Source organism: Pelobates fuscus, chromosome 4 (genome assembly GCF_036172605.1).
Source record: "Pelobates fuscus isolate aPelFus1 chromosome 4, aPelFus1.pri, whole genome shotgun sequence".
NCBI lineage: Eukaryota > Metazoa > Chordata > Amphibia > Anura > Pelobatidae > Pelobates > Pelobates fuscus.
Genome location: NC_086320.1, coordinates 220,502,176 through 220,517,657, shown reverse-complemented (window position 1 = coordinate 220,517,657; position 15,482 = coordinate 220,502,176).

Genomic DNA, 15,482 nt, shown 5'->3' with positions numbered 1-15,482 from the left:
GCTGCTGGGGGGGTAAGGGTACTTCTGGGGGGGTAGGGGTGGTGTGTTAGTATCCCACCCCCCTCCTTCTTACCTTCAATGAAGTGTGGGGGGGGGACACAGCCATCCCTGGTGGTCCGGTGGTGGTAAGTACTGCAGGGGGAGGGATGTGTGTAGCAGCTCCCCCTGTCCTCCCGCGCGATGCTGTGTGGAGCGTTGCCATGGTAACGCTCGGCAACGCTCCACACAGCATCGCGCGGGAGGACAGGGGAGCTGCTACACAGATCCCTCCCCCTGCCTCCCGACCCGGAAGCAGAATAGGCACCTGCCGTTTCGGGCAGGCAGGCGCCTATTCTGCAGTGATGGCGGACTTGTGGCCGCGTGCCCACAGAGAGGGCTCGGCGTGCCACCTGTGGCACGCGTGCCATAGGTTCGCCATCACTGTCCTACATGCTCAATTCACTTATGTTTCACTACAATAAAAAAACAAAAACATTTTACAAAGGAAGATATACACGATTACTAGCAACATTTCAGTGAGTTTTATAGCCTCTATTTGACAGTCTAGTCCATCTAAAGACCAAGTGATGAAAACCTCACTAAAATGATAAATCACTTTATTTCTAATCTTGTCTGTGAGCAGACATGTTATACATCCTTATTACCAGCACCCCACGCCTGGCACGGATTTATCAAGCAGGAGAAGATGAAAGGCCGGAACAATTGCCAGTGAGTATAAAGTTGCTCAATGTTTAGTTTGATTTAATTAGTAATCAGATACAAACTCTATATAAAGTTCAAATAAGGTAGATACTTTAGTGTGTATTATTTAAACTAAGTATTTGCTTCCATACATAGCAGGTGCAGTTTAAAGTGGATATTTTAAGATTATATATATATATATTTTTTTTTTTGCATCAGAAGAACAAACAGACTTGCGCTGCCTCAACAGCAGTGGCAAGAGAAAGTAGTATACATTCTTCAATAGTGAAGGGCAGTCGATTGCATAGCACATTTTTTGGTAATAATAAATGTTACATGCGTGTATAGACATCGTAGTAGATAATACAGGATTGGTTGAGAGTGCGTCATCTACATATCGTTATAAGATAGTAACTAGCATAAAATAAGGCTTGAAGTCTAATATATCATACAAAGAAACATCTGCACAGTTTCATCAGCAATTAAGTAATGGTGTCACATGAGCTAAGGGGTAGCCACCAAGCACATAGTAAGTGCCCTGGGAGTGCGCAGGCCTCAGTGTGCTGTAAAAACAAGCTAGGCATAGTGTTAGCATGATGGTCATTATTGTAGATAGTAGCACAGGTGGTGATACCTGACGGAGATTATTTGATATTTGCATGTTGGGTTAGTTAATTAACATTTTTGATGTAAAATAAAATTTTGTTTTTGCAAACTGTCTGAAGTGTGAATATTATGTTATATATTTTTCTGCGTGAACATTTTTTCCTAACTAGTAACCACAATAATCGACTGCTAACTGTAAATGTAAATGGAAGGATCAGTTATCCATTTAGCTTTATTATAAACAGTCTTACAACACATATTATGTTTCGATCCAAATAGATATTTAAATTCACCATATTTTCCATGTGCTATAATGAGTGCAACAATAATTACACTAGAAATGCACTGCCATACTCTTTTCTAGAACAGGGATGGTTAATTATAAAACGGGCTGTGCATTATGGGAAAGGTAGTTCACAATAATCTGCAGGGCCAAGACTAGTAATATTTTTTGTTTTATTACTATTAAGGAATATCATACTAGAACGTTTGCAGGCCTTAATGGGTACATTTTACATAGAATCTTCCACTCTGTTAGAAGGGTTAAAAATTTGAACTTTTTGGCCACTAACATTTTGTCATAGTGTTTTAGTTACAGAGCAGGAAAACAGTAACGTGATCTGGAAAGACATGCTAAATTGTGAAGTGTTATACCCTTTCCAGATGGGGAAACCCTCTATCAAATCGTATACGTCAGGCAGCTGAAATAATAGAACATAATCTAAATTTCTACACTGCTCGTGAACAGCGTAACAAGGAAATCCATATTACTACTCTCAATGCTAAAATATTTTCATATTAGTTAATCTTGTGCCAAGCTATACATTTTATTACATGGCATCACTGGGAAACAAGCAGATCTTACAAACAACTCACAGTGAATGTAAGCCAAAAATACGCAATTTGAGAAAAAAAATACTTCAATGATCAGATCACATAGTTTATCTAAAATTTGATGTCTTGATATCAAAACCAAAATGTTTTTTTGAAATTCCCTCTTGTTGTTTGTCCGTATATACTAACAGAAAATAAAGGTTAGCAAACTGTTTCACATCCATTAATCAGTCACACCACCTGCCTAATATTGTATAGGTCACCCTCATACTGCCAAAACAACGCTGATTCATCGAGGCATGGGCTACATAAGACCTCTGAACATGTCGTGTGGTATCTGGCACCAAGACATTAGCAGCAGATTATTTAAGTCCTAAAAGTTGTGAGGTGGGGCCTCCATGGATTGGATTTGTTGTTCCAGCACATCCCACAGATGATCAATCAGATTGAGATCTTAGGAATATGGAGGCTAAGACAACACTTGAACTCTTTGCCATGTTCCTCAAACCACTCCTTAACATTTTTTGCAGTGTGGCAGAGTGTATTATCCTGCTGAAAGAGGTCACTGCCATAAGGAAACACCACTGCCGTGAGTGGTTGTATGTGGTCTGCAACAATCTCTCGGTGATAGGTACATGTCACAGTAACATCCACATGAATGCCAGGAATCAAGGATTCCCAGCAGAACATTGCCAAGAGCATAACACTACATCTGCTGACCTGCCTTCTTCTCACAGTGCATCCTGATGCCATCTCTTCTCCAGGTAAGTGCCACACATGCACCCGGACATCCACCTGATCTAAAAGAAAATGTGATTCATCAGATCAGGCAACCTTCTTCCATTGCTTCATGGTCCAGTTCTGACACTCACATCTCCATTGAAGGTGCAAGGATCATCATGGGCATTCTGACCAGTGTGCGGCTATGCAGCCCTATACGCCGCAAACTGTGATGCACTGTGTGTTCTGACACCTTTCCATCATGCACAGCATTAAGCGTTTGGCAATTTGAGCTACAGTAGCTCTTGTGTGTAATTGGATCAGATGGGCTTCACTTCCACATGAATCAATAAACCTTGGGTGTCCATGTCTCTGACACTGGTTTAACAGTTGTCCTTCATTGTACCAGTTTTGGTAGGTACTAACTACTGCATACTAGGAACACCCCACAAGACTTGCCGTTTTGGAGATACTCTGACCCAGTCGTCTAACCATCACTATTTGGCCCTTGTCAAAGTCACTCAGATCTTTTTGCTTACCTATTTTTCCTGCTTCCAACACATGAAATTCCAAAACTGACAGTTCACTTGCTGTATAGTATAGCTCACCTTTTTGACAGCTGCCATTGCAACAATGTAATCAATGTTATTCACTTCACCTGTCAGTGGTTTTAACATTGTGGCTAATCAGTGTAAGTATATATTTTATGCTCAGATTATCCTTGGTTAACCCTTTAAGGACGGCGGACATACCATGCCGTCCTTGGGGACCTGGTCCTAAACGCCAGCATGCGGCATAGTATGTCCATGGCCATCCTTCCCACTTACCTGATCGCTGGCAATCCCCCACTCTCCCCCTGCAGCTGATCTGGCCTCCTGGGCCATGAGATCATGATGACGTTGTGAACACATGGAAGGAATAGCCGTCCAAAGCAGTGCCTGCAGGGAGTCTGCCTGGAATGACAGGCAGTCCCCCCCAGTGCCTGTAAGAAAGTTTAATGAAAGTTTTAAACAGTTTAAAAACTGTTTCTAAGTGCATTATATATGCTTAGATCATATATATATATATATATATATATATATATATATATATGTATTATTTATATGATCTAAGTATATATATATATATATATATATATATATATATATATATATATATATACACACACACATACACTAAACCCTGTTCCACATTATTATGCAAATTATATTTTTCTCATTTACCTAAATAATTGATGTAAATAGCAGTCAGCATAATTCTCATGTTATCAACTATTAAGAGTAGAATTCAAATTTTATTGAACAGTATTTTTTTAAACATAAAAAAATTACAATGCACTGTTCCAAATTATTATGCACAGTAAGTTTCAAAACACTTTATAGGTTGTAAAGAACTGAAAATTGTCATTTGTTGTGTTTGCAGCATATTTACTGAAATCAAAAGCTATTTCAATCAAACTTATAACAACATTTTAACTTTTTAAACATTTTAACAGGTCACGTTACATTTTAACATAGGATCCCTTATTTGATAGCAGCTTCAGAAGTCTTGCATCCATTGAACTTGTGAGTTTTTGGACAGTTTCTGCTTGAATTTGTTTGCAAGATGTCAGAATAGCCTCCCAGAGCTTCTGTTTGGATGTAAACGGCCTCCCACCCTCATAGATCTTTTGCTTGAGAATGCTCCAAAGGTTCTCTATAGGATTGAGGTCAGGGGAGGATGGAGGCCACACCATGACTTTCTCTCCTTTTATCCCCATAGCAACCATTGATGCAGAGGTATTCTTTGCAGCATGAGATGGTGCATTGTCATGCATGAAGATGATTTTATTACGGAAAGCACAGTTCTTCCTTCTGTACCAGGGAAGAAAGGGGTCAGTCAGAAACTCCACATACTTTGCAGAGGTCATCTTTACACCTTCGGGGACCCTAAAGGGGCCGACCAGCTCTCTTCCCTTGCTGACGTCGCAGCCTTGTTGGAACAGGGTGGCCGTCTACCAATCATCCACTACCATCCATCTGGACCATCCAGGGTTGCACGGCACTCATCAGTGAACAGGACTGTTTGAAAATTAGTCTTCATGTATTTTTCTGCCCAATGCAGCCATTTCTGCTTGTGAGCATTGGTTAGTGGTTGCCAAATAGAAGGTTTATGCACTGTTGCAAGACTCTGGAAGACTCTACACCTTGATGTCCGTGGGACTCCAGAGGCACCAGCAGCTTCAAATATCTGTTTGCTGCTATGTAATGGTAATTTAGCAGTTGCTCTCTTGATCTGATGCATGGATCTGGCAGGAATCTTCCTCAATGTGCCTTTATCTGCACTAACCCGTCTGTGCTCTGAATCAGCCACAAATCTCTTAATAGTGCGATGATCACGCTTAAGTTTTCGTGAAATATCTAATGTTTTCATACCTCGTCCAAGGCAATGAACTATTTCACTCTTTTCGGCAGCAGAGAGATCCTTTTTCTTCCCCATATTGCATGAAAATGGTGCTCTGTTTAAAAATGTGGAACACCCTCCTTTAGTAGTTTTTCCTTAAATTGGGCTCACCTGGCAATCTAATTATCACAGGTGTCCGAGATTATTTTCAGTGATCAAAAGAGCCCTGAGACACAAAGCCATTCATGAGTTAAAGTGAAAAACAATATATTTAATCTTTGTGACACTTAAATAGAATTTGCATAATAATTTGGAACAGGGTGTGTCTTTAAGTGTATTTTAATATTAATATATATTATCCTATATATTCATATGAAAGTACACTTAGAATTATATTAATTTTACACAAACACACACACATATATATACATATATATATATATATATATATATATAGTTATAATTTTTTATATATATATATATATATAATAAATAAAAAAAAAAAATATGTATACATGTGTAATTTTGTTTTAACTGTATTTTGATATTAAGATATATATATCTTATATATTTATGTAATATTTTTACATAATTAAGCAATTTTATTAATTACAGTTTGGGGGACCTGCCTTACAAACCCAGGCAGAAAGTCCACAGAATTTGGTTCTCAGGCCCTATATTTAACCCTATAAGTTTCCAAGTCACCATAAAACCTGTACATGGGGGGTACTGTTTTACTCAGGAGATTTTGCTGAACACAAATATTAGTTTTCAAAACAATAAAATGTATCACAACAATGATATCAACAGTGAAAATGACATTTTTTTTATTTTTCACACAAAAAATGACACTTTCACAAACAATATCATTGTTGTGATACATTTTACTGTTTTAAAAAAACACTCATATTTCTGTTCAGTGAAGACTCCCGAGTCTAACAGTACCCCCATGTACGGGTTTTATGGTGTTTTCAAAAGTTAAGTCAAATATATGGCTTGCATTTCAGTTTTTTCCACATTGATATTTGCCATGATTGGTTATGTTGCCATGGAGGCTGTATGCTAGCCCAGGAATGAGAATTACCTGAAGGCATACCATTTACAAAAGTAGGCAACCGAAGGTATTGCAAATGGGGCATGTCCAGTCTTTTTTTAGTAGCCACTAGTCACAAACACTGGCATTCAAATTATTTTTTTTTTGCATTTTTCACACACAAATATGAACGCTAACTTTGGCCAGTGTTTGTGACTAAGTGGCTACTAAAAAAAGACTGGATATACCCCATTTGTAATACCTCGGGTTGTCTACTTTTGAAAATGGTATGCTCTCATGGGGGGTATTTCAAATTCCTGGGCTACCATTTGGTCTCAAAGGCAACATAGCCAGCCTAGCAAATATCAATGTATATAAACTGAAAAATGTAACATGCTATATTTGACCCTGTAACTTTCCAAAACACCATAAAACCTATACATGGTGGGTACTGTTTTACTTGTGGGACATCGCTGAATACAAATATACGCTACTTTATTGCAGTAACAGCTAACAGTATTATGACATTCACAGTTAAAATGCCATTCATAAATAAAAAAAATAACATATTTTAATTTCTCAGATTTATTTTATATTTTATTCATATTAAATTATGTTCCATATATAAATATTTGATATGAAATTCAAGCCCTGCTTCTCCTGAACAAAATGATATATAATAAGTGTGAATGCATTTAAAATGAAAGAGGTGAATTCTGGTTGAACAGACATATAGCGCAAATTTAAAGTTTTGTTTAGGGTTTTTTTTTTTTTTTATCACAACTTGTACAAGTGCCTCAGTCCTGAGGGGTTACACAATCATCTCATTTAGAGGTTTGTTTCAAGCAGTTTGAAACAGGAAAAAACAACAACACAAAATTTTTGACAATTGTATTACCTAATTGAGCTCAGATTCACAAATGTTGTGGTCAATCTGTTGGAATTGCAAATTATTCTTTTTTTTTTTCATATTTTCTTTACTTTTTGGTTGTTCAGTTACAGAGTAGAAATCAGGTGCATGTGTGATATGCATTAATGATATATCATAGCATAATCTCAAGTACTACACATTTAAAGATAATTATTAGCAAAATGAAGCATGTTGAAAATAAACATTTAGATAATAAAATAAGTGAGTATTACATTCAACAGTGTTAAAAGACCACTGCGTTCCACAGGAAAACTAGAAGAGGTATTGATATAAGAGTAACCTCCAAAATAGTGGTAAAAAGGCCTATAATATGCTAAAAATGCTCCTCCAGACCCCAGGTAGAGATCGGCCATTCCCCACCAGTAGTCTGACACAGTCCCACAATTCAGAGGTAGGCCTGATGTTCTTTGGTCCTTTCATAGATGCTTCTGGTCCATAGCAAGGCTTCTTTCTAAGACAGGAACCACCGACAGCTGGGGGTGGGCAACAGAGGCTCAATTTCCAGGCAGACCGAGGTCAGAGAGAGATTGGCTACTTCTCCCCTACCAACACCACCAGGAACGCTGTATGTTGGCTGCCCAAACTGCTCAAACTGGATAAGTGGATTGCTTTTTACGAAGAAGGAGAAAGACCAGGTATGCTAAGCTCACAAAGTGTAGCATTTACAAGGGTAACTTCTGGGCTAGACATTGTGCTTAAAAAGTCCAATAATTGAATACATGTTCAGGTTTTCTATGGAGCTCAACCAGCTTCCAACCATTCAGAATTCATTAACAATGATTATATATTTTTTGAAATAGCTCTTATTTTCAGCTATTTCATTGACACTTTGTACCAACAGAACAATCATACCTGTTAAAATATTTGATGGAATATTAATATATAAGAACTTTACATTATATAAGGAACATTATATTTAGTTTTACGTTGTTTTTGCCAAAATGAAATAAATGTTTTGTAACATTGTGTCCCACCTCCCAAATTATAAAATACTTAATTCTTGCTGGTATCTGCATAAGAATGCCATATTTCCTTTATTGTCTTTCCCATAGTTGTTCGTGTTATCAGGCTGCACAACAAGGATTTCTAGGAGCCAACTTTTGTTAGTAGAAACCAGATATCTAAACTACAAGGCCATGAAACACCTACTCTGAGCAGATTAGAGGCTATACAGAGAGAGTTGGAAAATCGGATAGTCACACTCTCCTCCTGTGCATAACAGATACACAGAAAGTTTATCAGATTTCTAGGTGTGGATTATATGTGTTTAGCTACTTAGTGTCACATTTCTAAATATTGCATAAAGAGTACAGTGCCTAGTCTGCAGCCGTTGTAGTGCTGGTTTTAAATCTGAGTAAAAATGTTTACTCTTGTGCATCCGGATGCATTGGTATATAAGGATTACCACCATGTTCCCCTTCTGCCTCGCAGCAATCTCATATACAGAGTATTTAATTGTATAACACTGTCTCATCAGCTATCTACCAGAAGTGAAATGACTTATATAAAAGTGTTTGTTGACAATTTCACAAGCGTCCCTATTTAAGTGGAACAGTCCCTATTTGAAGCTTAAATCCCTATATCCCATGTCCCTCTTTTACAAGAGCTTCACACTGCTGGTATGTCTAAGTGACTAAGAGTTTCATAGCAATTATTTTCACTATATGGATAATATGTCTTAGACTACAATAAGTGTTGTTAGAATCAGTCTGTGAAGTAACACTATAAGAATTACCTAGAAACACAAAAAGGAGAAAAAACCTTATAGTGTAATAACGTTTAAAACGGAATCTCCAGAGTTCAAGGTTACACTCACATAGTTTCGAATAATGCAGGCTCATCAACAATATTAAGATTCCAGGAGATTCCACAATGGTCCAACATTGGGTAAATCATGTGAAGAGAAAATTGAAAAAGACATAGTGCAACATTGATATATGGTATAAAACACGCTTTCATGTTTACACTTACAAGAAACATGTTGATTAAAAGCTCATCAGTATAATCCTGTGGTCCCCAGTCCTGATCTCGGTGGTGTAGCGTGCTGGAGTCCTCGTAGGTAACGTGAGCAGGAAATATAACAGCATACGAAAATATGATAAAACAAGTTGTTTTTATATGCTGCACTCTTTCTTTATTTACCTCAGCTGCAAAGAAAAAAAACATTAAATCAGTATAAAAGAAACCAGTAAATAACATGAGAGGTATATCTTCCTAGCAACAGGAACAGACAATCAGCATCCTCTTTATAGCATAATATGCAGTGTCTAGTATACTACTTCCTCTTTCTTGCGTTCCTGAACAAGGACAACAAATCCAAATGAAAAGTGGGCTCCAATAAGAGGGTATGCGACACTTAACCTCGATCTCGAAGTCAAGCTGGAAGAGAAAGGAGAATATGGTAATATCCAAGTATAAAACTGGATTTATGCATAAAATCGCATTACATGGAATTTCATATATATATATACATAACATGAAATTCAGTTTAGTCAAACCTTAAGCTCTTGATAGTCATTAACAAGGATAAAACCCAGTAATCGAAAAAGACTTACTGTGAAGTCAACTTACCCAGAGAAGACAAAACCTCCAGGGATGGGAGGGAGGGATAATACTAGCCTCCGTGTCATTAATAAAATCATGATTTTACGTCTTGTTAATAGTAAAATCTGTAAATTTTGTTAAGACACGGAGGTTGTAGCGGATGACCCTGGGCTGTCCTACAAATTTCATGTGAATAACTGTATTCATGTACATTGCCAGTTTCTATGTGTTGTAAAAGAAGTGTATTCCTCTGATTGTTCGGTAGAATCATTCAAATAAAGTAAGGGAATGAAACTACCGAACAACCAGACCTCCCTTGTGTGAAGTGTGCCTTCAATTACCGTTTGCAACAATGTTGCAAACGGGTAATTGGCCATTAGTGCAGTGTGGTCTTTGTCCTCTGGGTGGCCGCCATTCAGGAAACGAACACGTGGCGGCGGCCATCTTAAACTCCCGACCAGCGGTGTTTTGCCGTCGAGTGTCTGGAACTAAAATCGGACACTTGACTAGGCAAACACCGCTGAGACCTCCAGACTTCCAGTATTTTGTGTGGAAACTACCGAACGGCCTGCCGTTCGGTAGAAAGAACCCCACGAACTAGGGGATTCATTTGAATACTCCCCAGGCTTCATAACTAAGGCAATTCGTATGTTTTTATTCCCTTGTCTGTGACCGACCGCAGGGCCAAAATGCATGGAACTGTTTTCGGATACTTTACCCATGCGGTCGGTCAAATCTTTGCCTGTTCATAACTCCCGAACCCCTGGTCCGATCTGGGTGATTTTTGAGTATGTTGCTCACCCAGATCAGGGCTATCAGAGGATACCATTTAAAGGGGTATCCCTATTTTTAGGGGTACATCCAGAAACCCAGGGAATTTGTGTCTGTAATAAGGGGATTATGATGTAAGCTGAGGGGAGGAGAGGTGTGGGAGGTTACTAATCCCAGATTGGATACTGTAGTAATTGTTGAAAACTCCTCCCTTGCATGGGAGCATGCTTTATAAGGCACTGTGGAATAAAGATTGTCAGTTCTGCTCATAAATCTGTGTGTCGTCCAGTTATTGGGATTGCGTTTGGGATATTGCTGTATTACTTTGCAAGCTGGAAACCGGAAAGTTAACTGGCAGCAGAGGCCTATCGTTCTGTACCTAATGAGGAAATACGGAATTACAACAAAGTGAAAGAAATTATACTGGCCAGGTATGCTATAACACCGGAAGCATACCGGCGGAGATTCAGGGATTTAAAGAAGGTGGAGAAAGACTCACACGCAAAGTGGGCATGCAGATTACAAAGGGCAGCACTTGGGTGGGTGCAAGCTAGCAAGGCACGGTCTATGGAGGATGTAATCCAAATTATGCTGATGGAGCAGTTCTATGAGGGAGTAACCAGCGAGGTCCAGGAATGGGTGCGGGACATCCCTCACCGAAGCTGCCAGGAAGGCAGATGAGTATCTGTATGCCCGCAGGCAACAAAAACCTGCAGCTCCAAAAGCCACATTTAAAACCTTTGGGGGAACCACTTACACCCCAGCCCCACCAAGACCACTACCACCACCACCACCACCTGCTGCACAACCACGGTTCCGTCAGCCCACTTCTGGCCCCTGTCATCACTGCCAGAAGTGGGGACATTATAAAAGGGAATGCCCACAGCTGCGGGACCGTTCCACCTGGATCCGTCCGGGCCCACCACCACCAAGAGCAGCCACAGCCCACCACTACCAGGATATCGTGGCCACACCATATGGTTCAGCTGTTCCCATTACCACCGTGGAACAGTGGGAGGTACTGCAAGAGGCGGATCCTATCCAGGCCAATACTGATAATCTACAACATCACAGACAGACCGTATACCTGGAGGGTAAAGACGTCCGAGGGCTACGGGACTCGGGAGCTACGATCACCCTGGTACAGAGCCACCTGGTGTCAGATCAGGCCAAGCTAAGTAAAACTGTGGCCGTCAGGGTAGCCGGGGGAGCAGTATACCGGCTACCTACAGCAAGGGTACATTTACATTGGGGAGCGGGGTCAGGACACGTGGATGTGGGGTTGATGCCGCAGTTACCGGCGGAGGTGTTATTGGGGAACGATCTGGGGAGACTCACATCTGCTTTTGAGCCCCAGACGCCCACCACAGGAGAAGCGCACCCTGTGGTCACCTGCAAACAGGCCCGCACCCAGGACTACAACACACTGCCGGAGGTCCAGGTAAGAGACTCTTCCCCTTCCTTAGAATGTGTTCCCTGGGCCCCACCTAATGAATTTGCAACCGAAGTAGTAACAGACCCTACGCTTCAAGTATATAGGGATAAGGTTGTCACGGACTCACCCGGGGGGAGGGAGAGAGATTTGTCTGGGATAAGCAGCTGTTATACAGAGAAACAGACAAGCAGATTGTTGGGTCAGACCCGATAGTGATGAGGCAGCTAGTGGTGCTGCAGCGGTACCGAGCTGAGTTACTCCGGATAGCGCATGATATTCCGCTATCCGGGCATCTGGGGGTCAGTCGCACCAGGTACAGACTGACCCCAAATTTCTTCTGGCCAGGGATCAGCCAGGAAGTACGCAGATATTGCACTACGTGCGATACCTGCCAGAGGGTAGGGAAAACGGGAGACCGAAGGAAGGCGAAGCTACACTCCCTACCCATCATTGAAGAACCCTTTAGCCAAATAGCGGTAGATTTGATAGGCCCCCTCAAGAAAGCTAGCCCGTCAGGCAAAAGGTATATCTTAACGGTAGTAGATTATGCCACTAGATATCCAGAGGCAGTGGCTCTGACTAACATCCACGCTGAAACGGTCGCGGATGCCCTCATGCGGATATTTTCCCAGATGGGATTACCCAGGGAAATTATCTCGGATCAGGGTACCCAATTTACCGCAGAGTTCACCCAACACCTCTGGAAGATCTGTGGCATTAAGCCTATTATCAGTGCCCCTTACCACCCCCAGACTAATGGGCTTTGCGAACGGTTCAATGGTACCTTGAAGCAGATGCTCCGAACCTTCGCAGAGACCCACAAGGACTGGGAGCGATTCCTGCTGCATCTCCTGTTCGCATACCGGGAGGTGCCGCAGGAATCCACAGGATTTTCCCCGTTTGAACTGCTGTTTGGGAGGAGGGTGTAATGGTAAATTAAGTAATTTCTTTATATTTATGAAGTTCTGAATTTCATAAATATGAAATAATACCGCAAATAAAATAATAAAAGGTATACTGGTCAATCACATAAATATTAGTGAATATCTTGAATGAACAGACAAGAGGCAAAGTTTTGATGAAAGTATAAACAAAACTTTACTGGGAATACAATTATCAAGCACACAAAAAAACAAATACTTTAAAAAAACACACACTGCTATAAACAATACATTCAGGTAAGAAATCTACTTAGCTCTATTCATGGAGATTCAGCAGCTTACACAGGATAATTGAATCAGCATAACACACAGAACAATGAGGTGAGTTCCTTGCCACATGTTAAATGGATTTACATGGGCACCTCTAAAGACACCTGGCTTCTTCCGACCCAGTCATGAAACTGCTCTCAGGTTTCTGGTAACCCCTTGAATAACCTCCCATCTAGTATCCGCCCACAGAGGTAACATAACCAATACCTAATGGTCATCTCTAGGAGGCGGATACTACATGTGGTCATTTGTGAAAGGAAGTGACTTAAGAATTCTCAATACCTTCCTAAAGCACATGTCTCATTGACTATGCGGCAGCCATCTTTATTCACTCGACGTCACAGTGCTCACTAGGCCACCTATAGGTCACTTCCTCCCTAAAGCACATGTCTCATTGACTATGCGGCAGCCATCTTTATTCACTCGACGTCACAGTGCTCACTACACCCCCTATAGGTATCATAAGTTATTGCACATGAATGGGAACACAATAATAGAACATTTATCATTGCCCATAACCAATACAATCCACCTGTTGATCCCATTACATGAGTAATAACTATAACTCATATATTTCCCGGATAGGTCTTACTTTCTTCATAGCTTGCTTTCCCACACATATAATCAAATTTACAAAAAAATACAATATTATACATAAAACAACACCCACTACTACCCATTGCATTACTTTAAACCCTAAATTACCCAACCACCCAAAAGGTCCACTATCCGGTGGATTCTGGAGCTTCTTCCTGGTATCATTTATCTTTGAAATATCATGTGCTATTGCGCCAGAGTTATTGACAATATATGAGCAGCACTCTGTCCCTACCAACGCACAAACGCCTCCTTTGGCGGCCAAGACATAATCTAATGCCAGTCTATTTTGCAACACCACTGCTCTCATTTGTACCTGCTCTTGGGATAGTTTGTTAATAGCATCCACGGTTGCATCTAAAGCTTCATCCACTAGCTTTTTTAAAGCTTCTATTCGAGTTAATGACCAATATACTCCCCAGCCGGGAAATACAATTCCAGAATTAGCTTCATGTTCTCCGATAAATGAACTCCACCGTTTATTTCTAATCATGCCTTCTGGAAAGCTATTTCTATGCCTTATGGCGGGGATGATTGATCCAATGTAACATTCTCCTTCCCATTGACTAGGTAACCATCTATAGGCCCAATTACCAAACAGAAAATACACACCTCTGGGAAGGACACTGTAACTATTATCTGGGGCCCCACTAAAACAAGTGTCCAGGAGTATAGAAATAAAGGGAAAGCTCAGTCTTTTTATTGCACCATGAGAGGTCATACTTATTACTCTCACCACTGGGCTGGAGTCTTTGACAGTCATTGCCCAATGTTGTTCATTACCATAGCCCTTTACCCAGGCAGATGTACAGTTAGAATATCCCATTTTAGTGGCATTGCCTCCGTTGTTATGTGAACTGATACAAATAGCACCTTCCTGGGGGCGGTTTATAATATGCAATCTGTCCAATGATTGTGGCTTTCCTTCTTCTCGGTACCAGCCGAATCCTGTATTATTATATTGTTTTAACTCCTCCAATGTCCATGGAACACCAACATATGGGTAACTGCTCTCCTCGCTGAATGATATGGCCCCACAAATCCAGCAATCCGTGCTGTTTGACACTTTCGAATAACTTGCTAATAGATTCAGGTATGAGTTGGAGGACCAGGGATCCGACTTGTCTATATAGGCACCAATCTGTTGGAAGGAAAGAAAATAGGGTGAGTACCTCCACTTAGTAATACAACTTTAGTGTCACCAGGTCCATTGGACAGTATTTCTCCCTTCTGTTTGACCTGCTCACCTGCTCGTGGTAGCACCCATACTTTGGAACCTGTCTGTAAGGTATTGCTTTCCTCCCATGTCACTAATACTTTCCGTGGGATCCAAATGGATACCACGCCTAATACAGTGTGTGAGAAAATATGTCCTGGACACCCCCTGGTCAATGGGATTTCCCACAAATCTGATAACACATTTACCATCCCTGTGGTCAACCATTTATCATCTCTTAGCTCCTCTGTTAGGGCGAAGGTCACTTCAGTCCCTTCTGGTAATATCCCACCCATGGGAAGGATGTATGTCATCCATTCATCACCCTGTACAATCTCAACTAGGTTCTGGCTGACCACTTTAAATTTGTTCTTCCCCACCTGTTGGGGGAAAGATCCCTTGAACCTTAATCGAACTGACACAGTTGGTGTCCCTACCTGTCCAGTCAATCTTTCATATGGTGAAAACTGTCCTATTGGTCTACTATTTAGTATCATAACTGCCTGCGTGATCACCCGGTC